The sequence below is a fragment of the Cryptotermes secundus genome, unplaced genomic scaffold, assembly GCF_002891405.2.
Source record: "Cryptotermes secundus unplaced genomic scaffold, Csec_1.0 scaffold296, whole genome shotgun sequence".
Lineage (NCBI taxonomy): Eukaryota > Metazoa > Arthropoda > Insecta > Blattodea > Kalotermitidae > Cryptotermes > Cryptotermes secundus.
The window spans coordinates 413,443-435,109 of NW_019737985.1; the positions used below are offsets into that span (position 1 = coordinate 413,443).

Genomic DNA, 21,667 nt, shown 5'->3' on the forward strand with positions numbered 1-21,667 from the left:
GAATTGGCAGCACATGCGTCAATTTAGCGCCTACTAGCTGGTTGAGTATTTGTTTTCGTTCTTGATAAGAAGTAGCTTGTGAGACTTTCTCCCATTTGGTTTGTACTGCTCGAATTTTGGTGTCCAGTTGTGTCTAGTTTCGCTGTTTCCAAGTAGTCATGTTGCTGAGATAAATACCCAGATAGATCCCGCCTTGTCCGCTCCATTAAAAGCCTAACAACGGATATCTGTTCAGCTTCTCCCTCGGCCTACGGGGACGGCCATGTAATGTTGCGCTTGATAGTGCAGCATAAGATGTGGAAACCCATCATGTCCGCATTTGCGCTTGTGACAAGAGATGTACTGAGTGAGGATGGTACTGGAAGTCCGTAATCTCGAAGGGTATTGTTGCACTTTCAAAGGAGGTTTCGGTGGTGAATGGGAACAGTGGAACTGAGAATTGAGGTCTCCTTGCCGTACTCCTGTGGCATATTTGAAGGGAGCTGTGAGCGTACCGTTAAACCTGACCAAGTCATAACAAAGCCAAATTCTTTTCAGGACGTGAAAACTATACGGGTGTTGCACATAGTCATAAATATAGGCTTGATGTTGAGGTATGGCTGTAAAGGGCAGATCCTTCTGGTGGGCGTAGTGCATGGAATGTGATGAGATGGAGGTTGTTGCGAACAGCTCTGTCGGGTACACTGTAAATTTGATCGGTGGTGATAATCAATATCTCGCAACTGTATGGGCCTCCAAGACCCGTTACAGGGATACCTTTACTTTCTTTTTTACTTCTTTACACCATAAGTAGTGTTATAGGGATGAAGATTTTCTATGTGATTTAACCATACAACATAACCCTTCGACACCTATTCTTCTAAGACGCACCTCGATTTCAGAAATACTGAAATGCGAAAAACAAGCCTGTCTTAGAATCGAGTAAATACGGAACACTTATTTGTGGTTTATGTAAAGACGTTATCAGTATGAACTAAAATGGGATCGAACCTGGGTCGCAAGGGTGAGAAAAATACAGTGACCGTTTAGTCACAAGAGCAACGAATTTCGCTGTAAGTTGTTTCCATACTCCTAAAACACCTTAAAAAGTTTCATGTTTGCACAGAATTATCGCAACGGAAAATTTCAAGCCCTTGCACTCCATAGCACATCGATTCTGTATCGAATTATTGCAAGGCTGCCATGTTTGTATCGACGATATTAAGCCATACGTACAAAGAACCACAATTCAGCATTGTCACGACTTTCTGTAACCGCACCATGCAGGAACCTCAGCAATGTTGTTAATTTACATTCTTAATTACAATGTACTACATGTAAACGAACTGTATTACTGTTAACAAAAGATGATACACAATTGACCCCAGCACCAGCGGGCGCCAAGGACGACATCTGGTCTTTCTGAGGGACAAGCAAGCTGCAGGGCACTTGAAACCCCCAGAACGGAGCAGAAAGTATCCCGCTGCGTTTTCTGGGAATTTCAGTGCTTAACTTCGGCCGTACGAGTCTTTGAAAATTTGAGACTTGACAAATACGACTTGCAATAATTTTCGGAGAAGCGTGCCGAGCGATCGTTAGTGTAGCTTCATTTATTTGGGAGCTGTCAGAAGGACCGTCTAGTACTTAGGCCCAAATTTACATGGATCTCGTTAGGGATTTGCGGAATGTAAATGAGACTAACACCCAAATTTAGAGGAGAGGAAACCAGGCGTTCCCCGGAACCGTCAAGACTTCTGCCTCTCAGGAGGAGTCAGTCGTCTTGGTGAGTAACAGGAGTCAGTCTTCTAAAGGGAGTAACTGGAGTCAGTCGTCTAAAGGGAGTAAATGGAGTAACCTCCCGGATGTTAAATCGGTGTTGCACAAGTTCGGTACACAAATTCAACGGTGCTACAGCCTTGTAATATGTAATTCTAGTTCACATCTACAATAAAGAGCAAGTGTTGAGCGAAGTGGTGTTCTCTATCTCCTCGTGTGAGCAAGGCCCAGAAGTCGCCCTGAGACAGAATCTTGTCCTATCGTCTGAGCAGCCGAAACCCCAAAGGCCCGCCTATCCCCATTCCAAATTCGTGGATTTCACTCAAGTCCACTGGCGCCCATACAAATTCAAATTCAGAGCAATCCCACACCCTACCCTGAACCATACAGTAACAAGGAAGCGGCGGATGAAAGTGGAGACCAATTTGTGGGGCTAGACATCTCACTGTGTGGGTCAGTTATATTTCATACCTCTCTTCATGAAATGAAATAAATTTACGTATCTAGTTCTATCATTTGGAATTTTAGGCCATGTCGTCCGGTAGAAGCTCACCGACGTTTCGGATACACTTAATTTATCCATGTTCAATGCTGAAGAAGAAGCCAGGCGAGCCTTCACCAAGCAGCGCGCTTTACTTTTTCCGCTTGTTCTTCTCATTTCGCTTATTAATCGGATTAATCTTCGACCCTCAGAAACGTCGGCGAATTACCGTACTAAACTGCATCACTTCACTTCACTGCTTTCCATAGTCTCTATCCATCCATCCGTGGCTCTACAGTCATTTTGTTGGACCTTGGCCGCTTTTCAGTTTCTTAATCCTATACAAAGCTGTTAGGACGCCTTGGACAGGGATCAGCCCGTCGCAAGGCCGCTACTTACACACAGATCAACACAAACACAGAATAAAAGCACATAGACATCAATGCCTCGAGTAGGATTCGAACCCACGATCCCAGTGTTCGAGCGGACGAAGACGGTTCTTGCCTGAGACCGCGCGGTCACTGTGGCCAGCTTTCATAGTCATTGCTGTGAAAAAATCAGACGAAACATGTAAATGTGTCCGTTAACTGAGAGACAAGTAGTTGTTGGTTAGGAATCCTAACAGCGCTGGATCTAAAATTATCTTAATTTTTATTTCTTGTAGTAAAGAGAGGTCTGCTGTAAACCGGTGCTGTGCTGAATTGTACGGTTGCTGACCGGTCCCAGCGCGACATCAATACAGCACACAGAGTGCATAAGAGTTCGTCTTTAATCCGAAATACGAGGAACTGGAACACTGCTTCTCTGGGCCAAGGTCAGCGTCCGTCTATCCGTCCTACTCCCTTCTAATCCATATAATAAGCGTTCATGCAACATGCACATCAACATAATTAAACTTGCATACTTAGTAAGATAAGGGATCCAGGAGTTTTGGTGTTAAGGTAACGCTCCAGATATATGTTCTGATGATCCTCTTTTCAAATCTAGGTCACTTGACGTCCATACTTGCTATAAATTTTTATTCAGAAAGTTTCAGGTTTGCTGTACTGTCTAAGCTGCGGTGGGGAATTTGTAAGAGGTTTCAATGTTCCTCCTTCATGTTAGGGTGGGATAGCATAGTCAGTATAATGACGGGCTACGGACTGGAAAGCCTGGGTTCGATTCTCTGCAGGGTCAATTCTTAACTGAGTTCAGACAGACTCTGGGACCCACACAGCCTCCGCTCCAATAGGAACAGGGAGAGATTTTCCCGAGGAAAAAGTGGTCGCGGCGTAAAGCTGTTCACTCGCCTCCATCTATTGCCGTGGTCAAGAATGCTGCAGCTATACCTCTACACCCCATACGCCCTCATGGCATAAGTTAAGCACAGGGAAAACTTAATTTTTCCATGATTTGATGATGGTGATGATTGACAGAATAGCCAGCGTAACATGTCAACTGCTGTGTAGGTCTTATGGGGGGGGGGAACCTCCGTGATTTCAGTCCGCAAGCGAACCATATCGCCCGAGCTACCGCCGCTTGTTGCCGAAGTTTAGTGCCAATTTTTCCCCACGGCCCTTAATTTCGGTTTTCTAAACCGGAGCCGCTATTTCCTTGAATAGCTCCTCAGTTATCCTCACGAGGCTGAGTGGACCCCGTTCCAGACCCACTACTTCTCAGAAAAAAATCTGGTAGCTCCGGGAATTATGCGAAATTTTGAATTTATCGAAAGTTAAGAAAGAGAAGTTGTGCCCATTGGGAATGTGTCTGATCTCGAACACAGGACCTACACGGAGGTCAGGTTGTTACGTTTAGATTACCAGTTCAGCTATCTCGTAAAACTAGGAACGCGTGCGTAAGGTACATTACAATATTTTTACAGCCATTTCAAATTTGCCTCTTTGCCTGTTTTCATTTTTAACGCTCTTGAAACTACCACGCATATGCCTTTAAATATATTTATCTTCTTACTTGAATAGGCTATTCGTCGTACTTTCAGACAAGGATAATCATCCTTCTGTACGTATAACCGCTGCAAACATAACAATCGTAACCAGTTCTTTAGTTCTTATTGCCAAATGTTTAGTAAGCAGCAGTTTTATTTCCAGATCTTTGTCATGTCTTTAACAGCGTAGAATTACGAGAAATTATCTGTAATAATGACAGTAACTGTGTAATTATGTACATTATGTAGACCGGTTCTGTGGCCCACCCAACCTCGTTTCCAGTGGGTACCGGGCGTAACGCGGCAGGGGCGTGCCGAGGTCAAGAAAATGTGGATCTATGTATCCAATCCCCGATACGCTTTCATGGAGTAGCTCTTAATTAGTTAAGAACAGAGACAACTTCACCTTCATACATAAACACATTTTATACAAGATGACAACTACATAAACATAAAAAACTAAAAACCTAAACAAGCACTCTCATTGCGTAAACACGGGCAAGTTTAGGCAGGTCTAGCAAACATGTAGTAATTAATTTATATAAAGTATAGTGAATCTGTATGGATAATTATGTCGACGGAACAATAATGAAATCCTCTTACGTTTATGGTGGCCCCATTGCTTTAAATGGTAAAGAAACGTGGACATCCTGGAGTGGAATTCGAGCAGCACCAATGAAATACCAGAACTGCCAAAGGCTGCGCAAGGGAAGATCTGTTAAGAAATGGGAATGTACGAATCGGTTTCGGTCTCTTTCCTTTATATGAAAAAAACGGCAGAATGTGGAGACAGTTGAACAGCCTGGCATTATACTTCAAAACTATAAACACCATCCGCCTGGCAGGCGAGACACCTCTCTCTCTCTCTCTCTGGCTCTACAGCCCTTTGTTGGACCTTGGCCGTTTTTCAGTTTCTTGATCTTTTACACAGTCGGTAGGACTCCTTGGACGGGGGATCGGCCCTTCGCAAGGCCGCTTCCTACACACAGAACAGCACAAACACAGACTAAACGTACAGAGACATCCATGCCTCAAGTGGGATTCGAACCCACGATCCCAGTGTTTGAGCGGGCGAAGACAGTTCATACCTTAGACCGAGCGGCCACTGTGTTCGGCGACAGACGAGACGCGATAAAGACGAAAGTGGGAGTAGTCGTGACAATACTAGAGGCCGGAACAGACGATTCTGCTAATCCATGATGTGATGATGATGATGACGATGACGATGACTGTTTGTAGTTTATTTAGCAACACCGTCAGTAACTCAAACCATAGTCTACAGCGTCCAATGAATTGGTGATGGTGAATAACGAATTTGAAAGAATGTGGGACGAAGCGGTACTATTGGGGTGGAACTAAGGCCCTTGTACTGCGGCCACTTCTGGCCTACTGTACCAGCCCCAGATGATAGGTGAGGGTGATTGTGGAGCAGTTGGTGGAATGAAGAGTTAGTGACGTAACTCGAAGTACTACCTCGGCATATGATTGAAGGGCCAGAGAAAAACTACGTAGTCCGTTGAAAACCAACCGACGATTTCGAGGAAAATCGCTTCGATGTTCAGGTTGAAAAAATCAGATAGTCAAGAAACTAGCATAAAACAGGCAGCAAGCAGAGCTTGTCGACTTAGACTTCGACCCTAAAGATTGTGGCTGCTTGTTCCTCCGAGATTTGTGGCATTACCTACAATTTAGTCTAGATGATGATCTGCCTCAGGCTACCGTGCAGGTTATCAAGTGGTTGCCAGAGATTCGGAGGAATTTTGAGCTCAGTTTCTAATACAGAAGCCTATCTATGCTTTAAGACGGATACAGCAAGTTTATTTTGGAGGCATCTGCTGTCTCCATCTACAGAGTAGAAGTACTTAGCTTTCCACCCTGAGAAATGAGATATTAAGTACCTCCGAAACTCTTGTAACTGCCTACAAGACTATACGGTGTCATAATTAGAACCGCAATCTAAATGGTTGAAGTTAGTATCATATATATAGCTGAGAAAAATTGAGTACCACGTAAATAGAATGAGAGCTGTGTAGCCAAAAATACAAAAACATTTAAGGCTACAAAACGAAGGAAATGCTGAAAATAAAATTTAGAAGCCTATATTAAGATGTACAGCCCGTAAAAGCTATAAAAAAACAATTAACTGTCCTGTATACCAGTATAAAAGGAAATTCTTGAACCAGGAAGAGAGCTTTGATATTGGAGTTGAAAGTTACTATAGAATCTTGAAATGAAATTCGTGCTAGAAATAATGCAATTTAGGTGCACTAAGCTATCAGGAAATTGTACTGATCGAGAGATAGAACTTAGTAAGCTTGCACAGTGGACGCAGTACTTCTTGATGAAAGAAATATATATATATATTTCATTTTTCTTCAGATCATATTAGGGAATCAACAAGGAACTCACTTAAAATTCATCGCGGTTGTCAGATTTATTCCAGCCTTCCCAAATGCTTAACTATAACTTACAAAGTTCACTCCTGCATTTGAAGCCGCTGTTCCGCGGAACAGCACTCGCTTCTATTAGTCGAATTCATATCGATCTGTTCTACAACTTTTGTGGGTAAAAAGGCTATACGTATAACAGGCCGTGGAGGCCCATAGGGTTGTGAGACGTTTTCTAGATAATCGGCTCACAGATGGCGGTGAGGTTGTCACCCTTACGTGCCTGCCGCCATGTACCCCTAGGAAGATTCCTGCTACTCATTTCTGTTAGAGGCTGGGTCGACCCCAGGACCATAATGCGGCTGGAAGGATTAGGTCAACTGAAAAATCCAATGACTTCATAGGGAATCGAACCTGTGACCTTCCGACTTGTAGCATAGTGCCTACAACCAAGTACGCTGCCGCGCTCCCCTACTTTGTGGGAGTGAACAAATCAACTTCTGTTCATAAAGTGAAGCTGACCTTGATATCTCGTAAGATACAGATCTCCTTCAAACACCACGCGTCTCCCTTGACACCACTCAAATTCTGCCTGAAGCATTTGCTGATGTGATGTATAATAAGGGATATATGAGACAAACTCCGTCTTAAGTGCAACAATTTTATTGTAGTTCTTCCTTCTTTCCTTCCTCCACACTACATGTTTCGGCCCTAAATGGCTATCATCAGGTGTATATTCTTACGTAGCTGCTACACTGCACGTAGTTTAAAATTTAAAACACCAGTCTTTTCAATTGTATGTATGTATAAAATCTTTGTTAACCTACACACGTCAATTTGATTTCCAAAGTTTGCACTTTTTAAAACTTCAATTTCAAATTAAAATGTCTTTAAATTTTCCGTTTTTCCCAAATTTTAAAAATTAAAATTTCTCGGGGTACTCGCCCTATGTCTATAGTGCTGCAGCGGCCACTTCTTGTTTTATCGCTGTTCAGGTATTGTTCTGTGTAGGCTCTCTGTGCGTGTGCCGCTGCCTATCTTTAATACATGTGCTGTCTGGTGTATTGTGTAGGTTAAAGATTTTATACATACATACAATTGAAAAGACTGGTGTTTTAAATTTTAAACTACGTGCAGTGTAGCAGCTACGTAAGAATATACACCTGATGATAGCCATTTAGGGCCGAAACATGTAGTGTGGAGGAAGGAAAGAAGGAAGAACTACAATTAAATTGTTGCACTTAAGACGGAGTTTGTCTCATATATTGTGTGAGTGTAACAGGATGCTTAAATATAATATTATAATAAGGGAACTATTCCAGATGATAGTGTAAAGTGATTCACTCTGTAGTGTTTTTACGTGGAAGATAATGTGTTATCAAGGCGTTGTGAGATAAAAGGGCCCTGCCACAGCTCAGGGAGTCAGTCATCGGCTTCCCACCGCGGCGGCCCAGGTTCGAGCCCAGGTCAGATCATGTGGAATTTGTGGTGGACAAATTGGCACTGGGGTGGCTTTCCTCCGAGTACTTCTGTTTCTCCTGCCAATTCTCATTCCACCGACTGTTCCACATGCATCATCTATCCCCCGGGGCTGGTACAATTGGCTAGTTAGTGGCCATCGTACCAAGTGGACTGTCGCACCCCACCCCACGAAGCTAAAAAATGCTATAAGATAACAAATCAAAATATCATGTGTCAGTTACACGCATCCGGCTTTCGTCGGTTTCCTGCAGTTTTCCCATACGAAGATTCAGTCCTTACAAATTTTCACCAGCAGATAACCCCTACAGCACGCGATAAGGCCTCTCGTCCATTGGAAGCGGAAAGCTGCGGAAAGTTGCGATGAGGAGTTCGTCCGAACACGCACGGAAACGGCCGAACGATCCTAACAGCTTGCATCAGGTTAGAGTGCGTCAATTGGTAGCAGCACTGTTCGTCAGTGAACGCGCGTATGCTTGCGAACTGCGAAATATCCAGATTGGTTTGGATTTTTCGGACGAAGAGCTGCGTTCACCACCTACGAACTGATACTGTTCAACCGAGAAATCTGTCGAGTAGTGTTCCTGACATTGCGGACGCCTGTATTGAGACAGGCACTGATAATATTACAACACAAAGTGAATATAATGATGCATTTTCTACTCCAGATTTTCAATCAGATATCGAGAATGATGCACCTGTAAATACGTCTCCGGCACAAAAAGAGCATTTCAAAAGTCCGCTAAAAAGAGGAAAGAAAAGAATTAATTACGATGACAAATTCTTCGAAGTAGAATCTAAAAAGTTGAGCTACTTCGAAAAGATCTCTCAAATGAAGCAGGATAGTGACTATCAATTTCTGATGAGCTTGCCTGAAGAAAGACAGCTGCGATTACGCATGAAATTGATGGATGTTTTACTGCAGGAACAGGAGGATCGAAACAGCAGCGTGATGTCCACGTCAAATGTTTCGCCTCTATCCTTTGAATCGACACGCAGTTCCCATAATAGTTCCCACAGCAATGAATTTGTAACAGACAAGAACAGTGCCGCTGTGTATCATAGTAATTTCGATCCTTTGTAGAAACAACGGTTTGTATGTAATCACTAAGAAGCAAGAATAATATAACATCGATGTAATATTTTGTTTTCTCAAACTCTTATCAAATCCTTAACTTAACGTTACAGCTAGGCGTTCTTCAGGTGAAATAGTTTCTCGGAAGTTACTGTACTTCTTCAACTGATATACTTTGCTTAATGTGTATTCAAATGTATCTTGCTTCATGCGAAAATAACCAAAATACTGTGACTCGTCCTCTTGTGAATCACTCCATATATGAGAAAATTCATCAAACGTTTGTCTTTTTGGTAAAATTCCACTAATCCACTCTTTTCTCCTATTCTGTGCTCGTCACCTAGCCAGTAAAGGAGTATCAAACGCGTACAGATCACATAAATCTTCAGACAGCGCCATGACAGAACGCGAATGGCATCGGCCGAACACGCAGCCAAAGGACGCGCAGTGAACGCACGAATTCGGACGAACAGATTCGCACAGATTCGGCCGAATCCCAGTTCGCAGGTTTCCGCTTCCAATGGACGACTAGCCTAAGACATAAACCCACGTTACGTAAGTATATGGCTATCTCTGTTGTGAAAGTCTCACACAGCACTGAACTCACTTCGGTGTTGGGGGCCAAAGGTGGCTACTTCTTACTTCCAACAAATTCTGTTCCATCACTGCATCACAGCTTATCTAACAGGTGAGAATGTATACTTGCGTAGCTCGTTAGCCGGATGTACGCATGCGCATTCTCCTATAACGTAATAATGTAGTGCAACAGGACTTCGAGTTGCAGTTTACAGCGTTTAGGTGTGTATGACAGGACAAACGTTCGGTTGAACAGGTTACACATTCGTTATCCACCAATTGCTCACTGCTATTGATCGGAACATGTCTTTACAGGTAGCTAGAGCAGATTTTATATTCATAAACCGAACTTTGTCAAAGAATAATAAACGAAGAGAGCGGTGACGGTGGCAACCGGAGTTGAGTAGAATTGCAACTGTGAGCTTTTGTTAGCGGACTTGGGAGTTCCAAGAAATTCGTGGACAATACAAAACGGTTACTCAGATGGCATCAGCTGATTTTTAATTCCTGATTAATTTCATCAGTCCGAACATTGTGAAGGATACCACACGGAGCAGCCGCTCGGTTTTCAACTGGCGAAGTCTCGCAGAAACACGTACACACCTGGTCTAATGGTGTAACGTAAAACGTCCAGTGACACCGTACACACTTGTTATGTTATGGATGAATGAGCAGACTGCTTGTTAGAATTTCCATGCTCATCACAGTAATTTCCAATTCTTTTTGTTGTCGTTCTAACTCTCCAAGTATTTATGGTTACTTTAGAAATATTGTCAGTAGCTTTCTGCAAGGGGATGGATGGTAGAATGATTATCGAACAATTATTGGGTAGAATATAGAATGAAGCGGTCGTGGCAGGCATCTTTGTGGAGGTATCGAGAAAAGGTAGAAGAATAAGAACCTCAGGCAGTGTAGCTGTCCTGGTGAGGTTCGAACCGATGACCTCCCGAGGACGCGTCAGAAGTGTTACCGCTTCAGTTGCTGGTTAACACTCATGGTAGTCACGGTATGAATATTTCTTTAGTGTTTCCAAACCATAGCCATCAGGTCGCCCATATTGCTGATTCTAGAAGGGAACCAAAATTCGTATCATCAGTGAGTCGGTTCCTGTCCCCTCTACATTCATGCAATTTGCAGCTCTACCAAATTTTCACAGTTCTACCCTGAAGCTGAAGAAAACTTCTTCCTCCGAAACGATGGTACCAGCCCATCATACTGCACGGTGTCGTGATCCTGAGGACCGCATTATGAATACGTATTAAATTCTTCTAGGTATACCATCAATCCTTCAGAGCGTCTGGTAATGTAAAAAGGTAAAGCTATCCCTGTAACAGGCCGTGGAAGCCCATAGAGTTGTTAGACGTCGAGGCTCCCACATATTCAGTACACAGTCGGCTCACAGATGGCGGTAGGATGTCAGCCTTGCGCCCTGGCCAATCTTTACCCCCACGAAGATTCCTGGTGTTCATTTCTGTTAGATGCTGAGTCGACACCACGGGCATGGTGCGGGTGGAAGGATTAGTTAAATTGAAAAAATCCACAACAGAGGGACTCGAACTCGAGATCTTCCGGCTTGTAGAATAGTGCCCCGCGTCTGGTAAGAATTGATGGTATGCCGCCATTCTGGGTGAGGTTGGCCGAGCCACGGCTGTCTTTTGTAGGGGGGTGTCATGGACCAGGGATGCGTTGGGACACCTCCTCGTGGTCTCGCCGGGGCTGGCGGCTGAATTCCCATAAAGGGCGATGGCTTTATGATCAAAGTCTCCCACGCGGCGGCATAATGACTCTTGGGTGTCTCTACGGTGTACCCAGGACGAATGCGGGAGAGCACTCCTATGGGAGTAGCTTCCGCTATTTGAGCTGCCTCCCTAGAGCACCGATAAGGTGCCGCAAGCCTTAGGGCTCAACACTCTAAAACGGTTTGACCAACCCATGTGGACGGGTGGGAATGGGGGAGCTCATAAGCTAGAACTTAGCAAATTGCAAAGGTTGGCTTGCTTAGGTATCACAGGAGCAATTCAAACATCTCCAACAGCTGCACTGGAGATACTCCTTGGACTCCCCCCATTGCATCTACAGTTGGAGGCAGAGACCAGGGCAGGAATCTACCGTCTCCAGCGCAGTGATCAATGAAAACCTAGATCCAATGGTTTCGGCCATGCATACACAACTCAGGACATGAAAAAAGAACCCTTGTTACAAATGGGGTCTGATAAAATGATACTGAGACATGTATATGAAAAACCCTTCACAGTCAGATTTTCTGACAGGGGTGAATGGGAAGACGGGTTTCGGCCCAATAGAAAAGGGGGACTGATCTGGTATAGAGATGGTTCCAAGATAAATATGGGCACTAGAGCTGGTGTGTTCTGCTATGGCACGAGGCGTAAACTTTGTTTCAGCCTTGGGCAGTACACGGTGGTATTCCAGGCAGAAGTATATACCATTAAGCATGTATTATGGAGAATCTAGATAGGAACTACAGAAATAGAAACATCTGCATTCTATCTGACAGCCAAACTGCACTTAAAGCAATATTATATTTCAGCATCCTGTTACACTCACACAATATATATGGATAAATACCGTCTTAAGTGCAACAAATTTTATTGTAGTTTTTACTTCTTTTCCTCCTCCACACTACATGTTTCGGCCCTAAATGGCCATCATCAGGTGTGTATCACTCACGTAGCTGTTACACTGCTTGTTAAAATTTAAAATTACCAGTCTTTCTAATTGTATAAAATCTTTGTTAATCTACACGCGTCGATTTGATTTTTAAATTAGCACTTTTTAAAACTTAATTCAAGTTAAAATGTCTATAAGATCTCTGTTCTTTCTTTTTCAAATTTTTAGTTAAAATTTTTTCAGGGTACATGCCCTATATCTACGGTGCTGCAGCGGCCACTTCTTGTTTTTATCGTTGTTCATGTGTTGTNCATTTAGGGCCGAAACATGTAGTGTGGAGGAGGAAAAGAAGTAAAAACTACAATAAAATTTGTTGCACTTAAGACGGTATTTATCCATATATATCGCACTTAAAGCGCTTGACAAACTCTAGATCAACTCAAAATTTGTCTTGGATTGCCACCAAACTCTCATGGAACTGGCCAAACATAACAGGGTACAACTGATAAGGGGCCGGGACATGAGGGTATTGCTGGAAACGAAACAGGAGACCAATTGGCCAAGACTGGAGCTGAACATCCGTTCATAGGACCTGAACCAGCCTGTGGCATCTCTATAGGAGTTGCCAGAAAGGCAATCAGGGACTGGACAAACATGAAACAAGAAATACTGGGGATCCTTAACTGGACTCAGGGAAGCAAAGGGACTCATACGAGGACCCTCTACTAAAAGAGCGAAGGAACTGTTGAAGTTAAACAGGAACCAGCTACGATGGGTGGTAGGACTACTTACAGGACACTGTCACCTCAAGGGACACCTCTACAAACTGGGACTAAGTAACAGTCAAACTTGTGAGAGGTGTCAAGAAGAAAACGAAACAGCCCCACATATCCTGTGCGAATGCGAGGCCTTAGCTTGTTTAAGATTGCGCCACTTGGGTCAATATGTTATGGAACCAAGTTACTATTTTGACGTCCCCACGTATAAAAATCCTACGCTTCATTCGAAGTGCAGGATTGTTGAGGGGATAATCAAAAGGGGAGGCACAATAGATCACTGTGGTCGCGGTGCAAGGGCCAAGAAGGCCCACTCCTTTTACATTCATTCATTCATTCATTCATTAATTCATTCATTCATTCATTCAAGACGAGAATTGTGTATATGATATGAGGTTCTAAAACAAGATCTCTTCGGGTACATGAATATCAAATGGTGGGCAACGTGATTCGTCATGGGTACACAAATACTGGTGATACGTATTACCTAATTTTCGCATCGACGTACGCTACAGAACTGCTGTGAAAGCTGCAAGAAAACGCTGAGTGTACAGGAGCCATTGTTAATCTGAGTTCTGGTCTGCTAGTAAAGGACTGGTGAGAGAGAGAGCAGAAACGCTGTTTTTAGCTTACTATTCTCATTTGAAAAAATAAAAGTAGGCTTATAAGATCACCTTGCTGTCTGTAGGTATACCTCCCCTAGCTTACTTACTTACTTACTTACTTACTTACTTACTTATGGAGCTGAGCCCTTCTTGGGGACAAGCCAAATCTGCAGCTACTCAAGAATTTCCCAGCATTTTATGGAACCCGAAAGTCCATTACCGTGTTCACAAGAGCCCTCCACTGGTCCCTATCCTGAGCCAGATCAGTCAAATCCGCACCATCCCATTCTATCTCTCTAAGATCCATTTTAATATTTTTCACCCACCTTGGTCTTCCCAGTGGTCTCTTTCCTTCCGGCTTTCCCACCAATATCCTATGTGCATTACTTTTCTCCCCCATTCGTGCTACATGCCCTGTCCACCTCATTCTCCTTGACTTGATCATTCTAATTATTCTTGGAGAAGAGTCCAAGTTACGAAGCACCTCATTATGCAGTTTTCTCCACCCTCCTGTCACTTCATCCCTCTTCAACTTTCGAATTCCTGATCCAATCATCTTTAACCTTAGTATGTGTATCATGGCATCTGAGCCCACCTCAACGGCGCAATTCTTAAATCCCTCCCATCAGTTATACTAACATTACATCCTTTGAAATTGCTGAATAGGACTGAGAAGGGAGAAATGTGACATGACGCCTTAAAGGCTGGATAGTGGAGCCAGAAAAGACAGCTGTTCGGTAAACAAATTCCAGTCGCAACGAATACACACGGTACAACAAGTGCTGTGCGGTGTTTCCTGTACGGTCCGTGCCGGGGCTAACCCTACCTTTGTAGTGATTACTTCTTCACATATGATGTAACTTCTTGTTTTCACTTGGAGTCCCCGCTTTGTCCAGAAAGTCTTATGACTAAAATGCAAGGAAAACACAAGCCGAAAAACTTGGTATAGAATCTTCAGTACGCAGGGCCTATGTGCAAAAATCACGATTGAATGTATGGCGATCAGTTGTGCTGTGGGCCTAACTGATATCACAGTATACTTCGCTGCTTGTAATCCCGTATCATTCTTCTTGACTTCGTGTGGGTCAGTTGTTTTTGCCACACGACGTGCAAGCTCTTGATACAGAGTTTGTCTTTTGGCTCATACTTCGGAGACACAGATGCAGGGTTCAGACTGTGAATGACAAATCCTTACAGGATAGAGCTAACACTGTCCGAGCAGCCACATATAAGACGTACAGTTACGGAACGCTTTGTACCATTAGTATCTCTGGGTACAAACGGCCAGTGAAACACGTGTGGCGTATCTTACTAGGGTACGTTAGGATGATAAAAGTTTGTAACGTACCACGTATTCAGAGCAACTTTTTACGAACTAGAGTAGACGGAAATTTTCCTCGTCCTTAATTCATTAAGCACCACGCCATAAAGACGTATGGAAAAAAGGAGGCATAGCTCCATCATTCTCGACTTTGGCCCTAGATAGAGGTGAGTGCTCAGCTTCACGTCCTGGCCGCTTTACCCCCGTAAAAGCCCCCTGGTATAGCAAGTGTCACGTAACTTCGAACAAGGCCAAGAGCGCCAAGAGTAACCTTGAATGCGCAGAAGAAAATTTTCAGACCGGGGGGGGGNGGGAATGCGTGGCCTTGTTCGAAGTCACGTGACACTGTCTCTACGCATTCTATAGAGGGCTGGATGGGTCCCAGATCCGGTCCGGAGGCTGTGGAGTAGAGAAAAATATCTTAACTCTGCTGAGAATCGAACCCTGATCCTCCAGCCCGTATCCCAACACTTTACTGACTGAGCTATCCAGGCTCCCACAAAATACTGTACACCCTCAATATAAAGTGAATGACAGTGGGACAGTTTCAGCACCTGCGTTATAAATAAAATTGATATTTGATTAAACCGGGAATCCGTAATGTAAAAAAAGTTAAGTTCCCCCTGTGCTTAACTAATTAAACACTACACCACGAAGGCGTATGGGTGAGTGGATGTATAGATCCACAGTTTCTTGACCTCGGCACTAGTTGGAGGTGAGTGGTCAGCTTCACGCCCCGGCCGCTTTACCCCAGGGGAAAGAGCCCACGATATCCATTTGGTGGGAGGTTGGGTGGACCCCAGAGCCGGTCTGGATGACGAGAAGAGAAAATTCTTGCCCGTACCGGCACTCGATCTCCGACCCCTCCGTCGTTCAGCCCGTAGCGAAACCGACTACGCTATCCCGGCTCCTAGTTTGCAATGTCTATCATGTACAAAATTTTACCTCAGAATTGGTACCATATTCCGGGTCCTACCAGGTTGAATCTGACAAATTGTGTCAATTTAATTAAAAATAAAAAGTGGAGGGTAGTTTTATTCTCATGCAGATCCTCCTCTATGAAGTTAATGTAAATAATATTTACAGATTCATGTCCTACATCACAAAAAATACACTGCGTGTCTATTACAAAATCACCACTTGGTTAATGCTGTGTACGGGAGAAATCACTGTTCATTTTCAATTAAAAGACGCAAATAAGTACACTGGGGGCACGCGGTAGCATAGGTGGCTGAGGCAGTATGCTACAAGTCGGAAGGTCGCGACCTCGATTTCCGATTAAGTCACTGGATTTTTCAGTTGACCTAATCCTTCCAGCAGCACTATGGCCCTGAGATCGACTCAGCCTCTAACAGAAATGAGTGCCAGAAATGTTCCTTGGCATAAGGGGCGGCCGGCGCGTAAGGCTGACAACCTCACCGCCATCTGTGAATCGAATTGTCTAGAACATATAGAAGCCTCGACTTCTCGCCACCCTATGGGTCTACACGGCTTGTTACAGAGATAGCTTTACCTCTTTTAACTTCAAGAACGTACTCTGGGAAACAGCATACCTTGTATATTTATTGACATTCACGAACAGGAAAGAGATTTCATGTCTCCTCGTGACAGCAGTCGGTATGGCGACGGGCTACGGGCTAGATGGGCCAGGGTAGATTCCTGGCAGGGAAAGAGATTTTTTTCTGCTCCAGTGTCCTGGCCGGCACTGGGGCCCATGCAGCCTCTTGTCCAGTGGTTACAGAGAGAGTTGTTTTCCCGGGGGCGAAAAGGCCGCGCAGTGAATCTCACCTCCACCTAGTGCAGAGGTCAAGAAAGTTGGAGCTATACCTCCCCCTCCCCACATGTTTTATGGTAGTGTTAATTAACTAAGCACAAGGACAACTTTAGCTTTTAGGGCCTTTGAGGTCGCCAGGGAACTTGTAATATCACAAGCTATATCCCGATCGCAGCGGAAGTCATCGGTCCCGGTACAGCGTCACGAAATAATGATTGTGCCTAGCAACTACTTGTTCTACTACAATATTCGTGTGACCACACAAAGTCAGAGCTTATTTAACCCGCTTATGTATACATTATTTCACTGTTCTGAACATAGTTGCCGAACGGTGTTAGATTCGAAGGGTGTTGGATTGTAAAGGGCAGTAAAATGAAAACGGGTCACCTCGAATAACTCACACGACACGCAAGTTGGTAACACTGGAATTTGCTTACGGTACGAACATCTGGTGAGGACTCGGGAAAGCACAGTGACAACGTGCCATTGCACACTAGTCGTTTGTTTATTGTGCTGGAACTAAGGTTAGCGCTACGTGTGATCGTCCAACATCAGTAATGCAGGCGGGTAAAGAACAGAGAAGTGCAGTGCGCTTTTTGACTGCTGAAGGAGTAGGAGGACGAGAAATTCATCGTCGCATGTCTGTTGTTTACGGCAAACTCAGAGTGTCACGTTCGCGTGTGCTGGTGTAGCATAAGAGATTCCGAGAGGGACGTGTGTCACTGCGAGATGATGCTCGCCCAGAACAGGCTCATCGTGTCATCACTCCTGATGTTATTGCTGTGTTGGATGGTCATATCCGGGCAAACCGACGGATCACTGTGGAAGAAATGTCTTTTGATGGGAATAAGTCACGGTTCCGTACACCCCACTGTGAGAAAACACCTGCTGTACCGCAAAATCTGCGCACAGTGGGTTCCACATCAACTCACAGAGGAACAGAAGACTCAGAGAATGGCTGCATCACTGGGTCACTTGCAACGATACCATGAGGAAGAGTATGTTTTTTCTGCCCCGTATTGCCACTGGGGACGAAACTTGGTGCCACCATTTTGAACCCGAGAGCAAACGGCAGAGCCAACAGTGGAAACACGTGAATTCTCCCACACCGAAGAAATCCAAAGCCGTACACACATCAACATCCCCCTACAGCCCACATCTCTCCCCATGTGATTTTCGCATTCTGGGGGACCTGAAGAGAGACATTCGTGGGCATCGGTTTGCATCGGACGAAGACGCGTGTGGCTGGGTAAAGATGTGGTTCCGTAGACAGTCCACAAGCTTTTTCAAGGATGGGATTGACCGTCTTATCTCCCAGTGGGATAAATGTATTAACAGTTCTGGGGATTACTTTTTAGGTAAGAAGAGTTCTTTAATATGTTTTGGCTTCTGAACCGTTTTCATTTGACTGCCCCTCATATAAAACGCTCGAATAAGGAGTGCAGATCCTGATCGGGGGTTGGATGCATATGTCTGTTTTTACTGTGTTCTGTCCTTTGTAAGTAGATGCGTTGCAGTAATTTGCAAAAATTCTACCCAATTTTTAAGATCCGCCTTTTCAGAAGAAACTCTCAATCGAAAGAGGCCAGAGGTCCAAATCCATGTAAATTAAGCCTTTATTTTAAACAACTTCCGCAATTTTAAAAAAGAAAACAAGCTTATGAGATCACCTTGTTGGCTGTGTGTACAGTATATCCACCTTATCGATGATAGGCAACGGCTCGATAAACACGTTCCCCCTGCAACGACAACACCAGCAACAATAGTAAAAATTTTGAACGTATTGTTTTCTATGAGGCTCGTGTCGTATCAAACGAAAGTAGTTGATTAGTGTTCCCAAAAACTTCTTGCTTAAAATATTTTTTCACGGGTTAGGCCCTCTTGCCTGTTCAGAATTAATCTGAAACTACGAATATTATAGAAAGTTAGTAAGACTCCTTGGACAGAGGATCAGCTCGTCGCAAGGAAATTATCTACACAGGATGACATAAATACAGAGGAGAGAGTAGATCTATGCCCCGACTGGGGTTCGAACCCACGATCCCAGTGCTTGAGCCGGCAAAGACACTACGTGCTTTAGACTGCATCATGACTGTGATGAGTGTTTGTAATCATAATTGCTGTATACTTATTTTAAATAGAGTGAAGGCGGATGGAAATATTATTTTTTGTGACATGCTTTTAATTTAGTTTTCACAGTCTGGCATGAACTGTACCAGATGTGTGACCTAGGGCAACGGAGTCTGTAGAGAGATGTCAAATTTCACTGCAAACCTAATGACAATGGGAGACGGTGATAGGCGTTTTCTGGGGAAACCACCCAATTAAAACCACCAATTGCCGCCCTGCATGTCAATTAGTATGGTTAAAAGAATTTCGTACGTTCCCACAATTACAGGCAATGGATGAGACCTTCCAATTTATGCTCGATGGGCAATGAATAGGTCACTATTATTTCATGTTTGTTTGTTTTCATTGCGATTGTGAAAACAGGGAGACGCGGACCGCTCATCCCTGCGACTAAATAAATCCATTCAAGTGAATTTACGTGGACCACTGAGTTTAAATACATTGCCTGATCATTATATGAATGTTAATTATAATTGTATTCTACCATTGTAACATTCATCTGTCGTTGTGTGACGTCAAGTGTGTCATTTTTACATTCAGCAAAATTAACATCAAACCCTGATAACTTTATAAGCCCTATGTGCAAACCAGTGGCGTAGCATGACTACCGAAAGCAGGGAAGCAACTTTATATACGTGTATATAAATTTTTTCTACATGCCCTATAGTTTCTATCTTCTATTTAAAAGGAAACAGCTAATAGTTTAATATGTATTGTATATTTAAGCTAATATATTAAAATAACACATAATTATCAACACAATTTTATAGCCATCAAATGACAGGGTTGTGAACCTGGAATATAATTAATGCTTACTTTATTGTTTATAATTCAGCTCGATTCTTCTGTTTTTCTTGGCAAACAGATCAATAACCTCATCTAGAAAGCTGGGTTTGGACTGCAGTTTGTTTAGGAAGGACTTTTCAATGTTCATCAAAGCCAGTGATGACAACCTATCCTGGTTCTGCGAATTTCTTAAGTAGTTTTTTAATCTCTTCAGAGCTGAAAATGAGCGTTCATCTGCAGCACTTGTCGCTGGTATTGTTAATACTAGCTCACATAATTTGAAGATTTGCGGGAAAACGCATGATAACTGAAGAGCATACATATATTGATGTAAGTCATACACACTATCTTTTGCCATATCTGGGTCCGAAAACATTACTAAAAGTTCACTCTTTAAGGCAACAAAGTCAAAAAATGCACCATAATTTTCTTTTAAACAGGAAAATGCTTTTTCAGGAAATGAGGTTCTATACATGGGAAAGTATCTGGCATCAAGAAGACTCAAGAAGAGGAGCGTAGCGTTCTCCGAAAATCTAACAGAGACATTCTGACACACGACATCAATAATTTCACAGAACAGCCGTTTATAGGAGTTTTTTCTTTCTTCTCCACTCATTGAGTCAATGCGAATTCTTTTGGGTCGAGTTGGGCCATTTGAATCGAAGACATTTTCCATTTCACTCCAAAGGTGGTCAAATCCTCCCCTTAATCTTTGCATGTGATGCTTAAATTCGTCTATTTTGGTATTGCAAAAAGCTATATCAGATCTCTTAGTTTGTAGGATTTTGAAAAGAGCGCCAGAATATGGAAAAATTGAAGAAAATATTTTCAGCATGAAATTGAAATCGAAATCCCTTAGAAGAGAGAGAAGTCCGCGTGCAGAAGAAATTGTTTCTACATCCCATTCTTCTGGTTCCTCTATTATAGACACAAGAAGATTCTCAATTCCTTCTCTGTATTCATGCACAGTTTCAGCAAGTCGGCTATGGTACTGCCATCGAGTAGGTGCGATAGAAGGAAATCTTTTCCTAAGGTGGGAATCCAATGCTTCAGTCCTTTTTGTGGACTTGGCAAAAAAAGTTCTAAAGCCAGAGAGAGTAGCAAAGAAGACCTTAACTTCCTTAATAAAACTAGCAGATTGTGCTAAGACTAAATTTAGTCTATGCGCATAACAATGAACAAAAATGGCGTTTGGGTACTGCTCGCGAATTTTTGCTTGTACTCCTGCATGTTGTGATGCCATAACAGCAGCACCATCATAAGTCTGTGCAATGAGTTTGGGACCACATTCAAAATCATTTAAAATCTCAAGAGCATGGTTAAACAAGGAATTGGCAGAACGGTCAGAGCTCACGTCTGTAAAACGCAGAAACCTTTCTTCAACATTGCCATCAGCTGTCACATATCGAAGAACTGAAGCCAACTGACACTTATTCATCACATCTGAAGTCTCATCAAGAATTAAAGAAACATAATTAGCCTTTGAAATTTCCTTTTTAATTTCCATTGTCATCAATTCAGATACAGAATGTATCAGTTCATTTTGGATGTCAGGAGAAGAACCACGGAAAGCAGTTGAAGACTCTAAATGATTGTGTAAATCAGAATCATAACGTGCCAGCATATTTAAAACCTCAATGTAATTTCCTCTATTAACAGATGCCACGCTTTCATCATGTCCCCGAAATGCTAAACCCTGAGAGCCCAGAAAACAAACTGCTGTAATTAATTGGCCTACAAATTTCCTGTTCTGTTTCACAGCTTCATTGTGTTTTTCAATTGACTGTTTGTATTGGCTGCTTAGAGAAAATTCAATCCTTCTGTTTTTACCAAACAGTGTAATTTCTTTAAGACAAGCAATGTGATTAACTGAATGCCCATGTCTTTTGCCAGATTTGTAAATGTTGTTAATGTCATTGTAACCAGCACTGTTAAACACGTGTTTTTCTTTAGAAAACAAGAGACAAGGC

The 21,667-nt window shown here is 43.1% G+C and overlaps 1 protein-coding gene and 1 long non-coding RNA gene across 11 annotated transcripts in view; one reads left to right on the forward strand and one right to left on the reverse strand.

The window, feature by feature from the left end:
- LOC111870596 (tolloid-like protein 1) overlaps positions 1-21,667 on the reverse strand; it is a 181,436-nt gene that overhangs the window by 112,344 nt on the left and 47,425 nt on the right. The gene's annotated exons all lie outside the window — the stretch shown is intronic.
- LOC111870597 lies at positions 19,849-21,531 on the forward strand. Its single transcript, XR_002843879.2, has 2 exons — positions 19,849-20,027; positions 20,154-21,531. It is a non-coding gene; the product is annotated as an uncharacterized LOC111870597 (long non-coding RNA).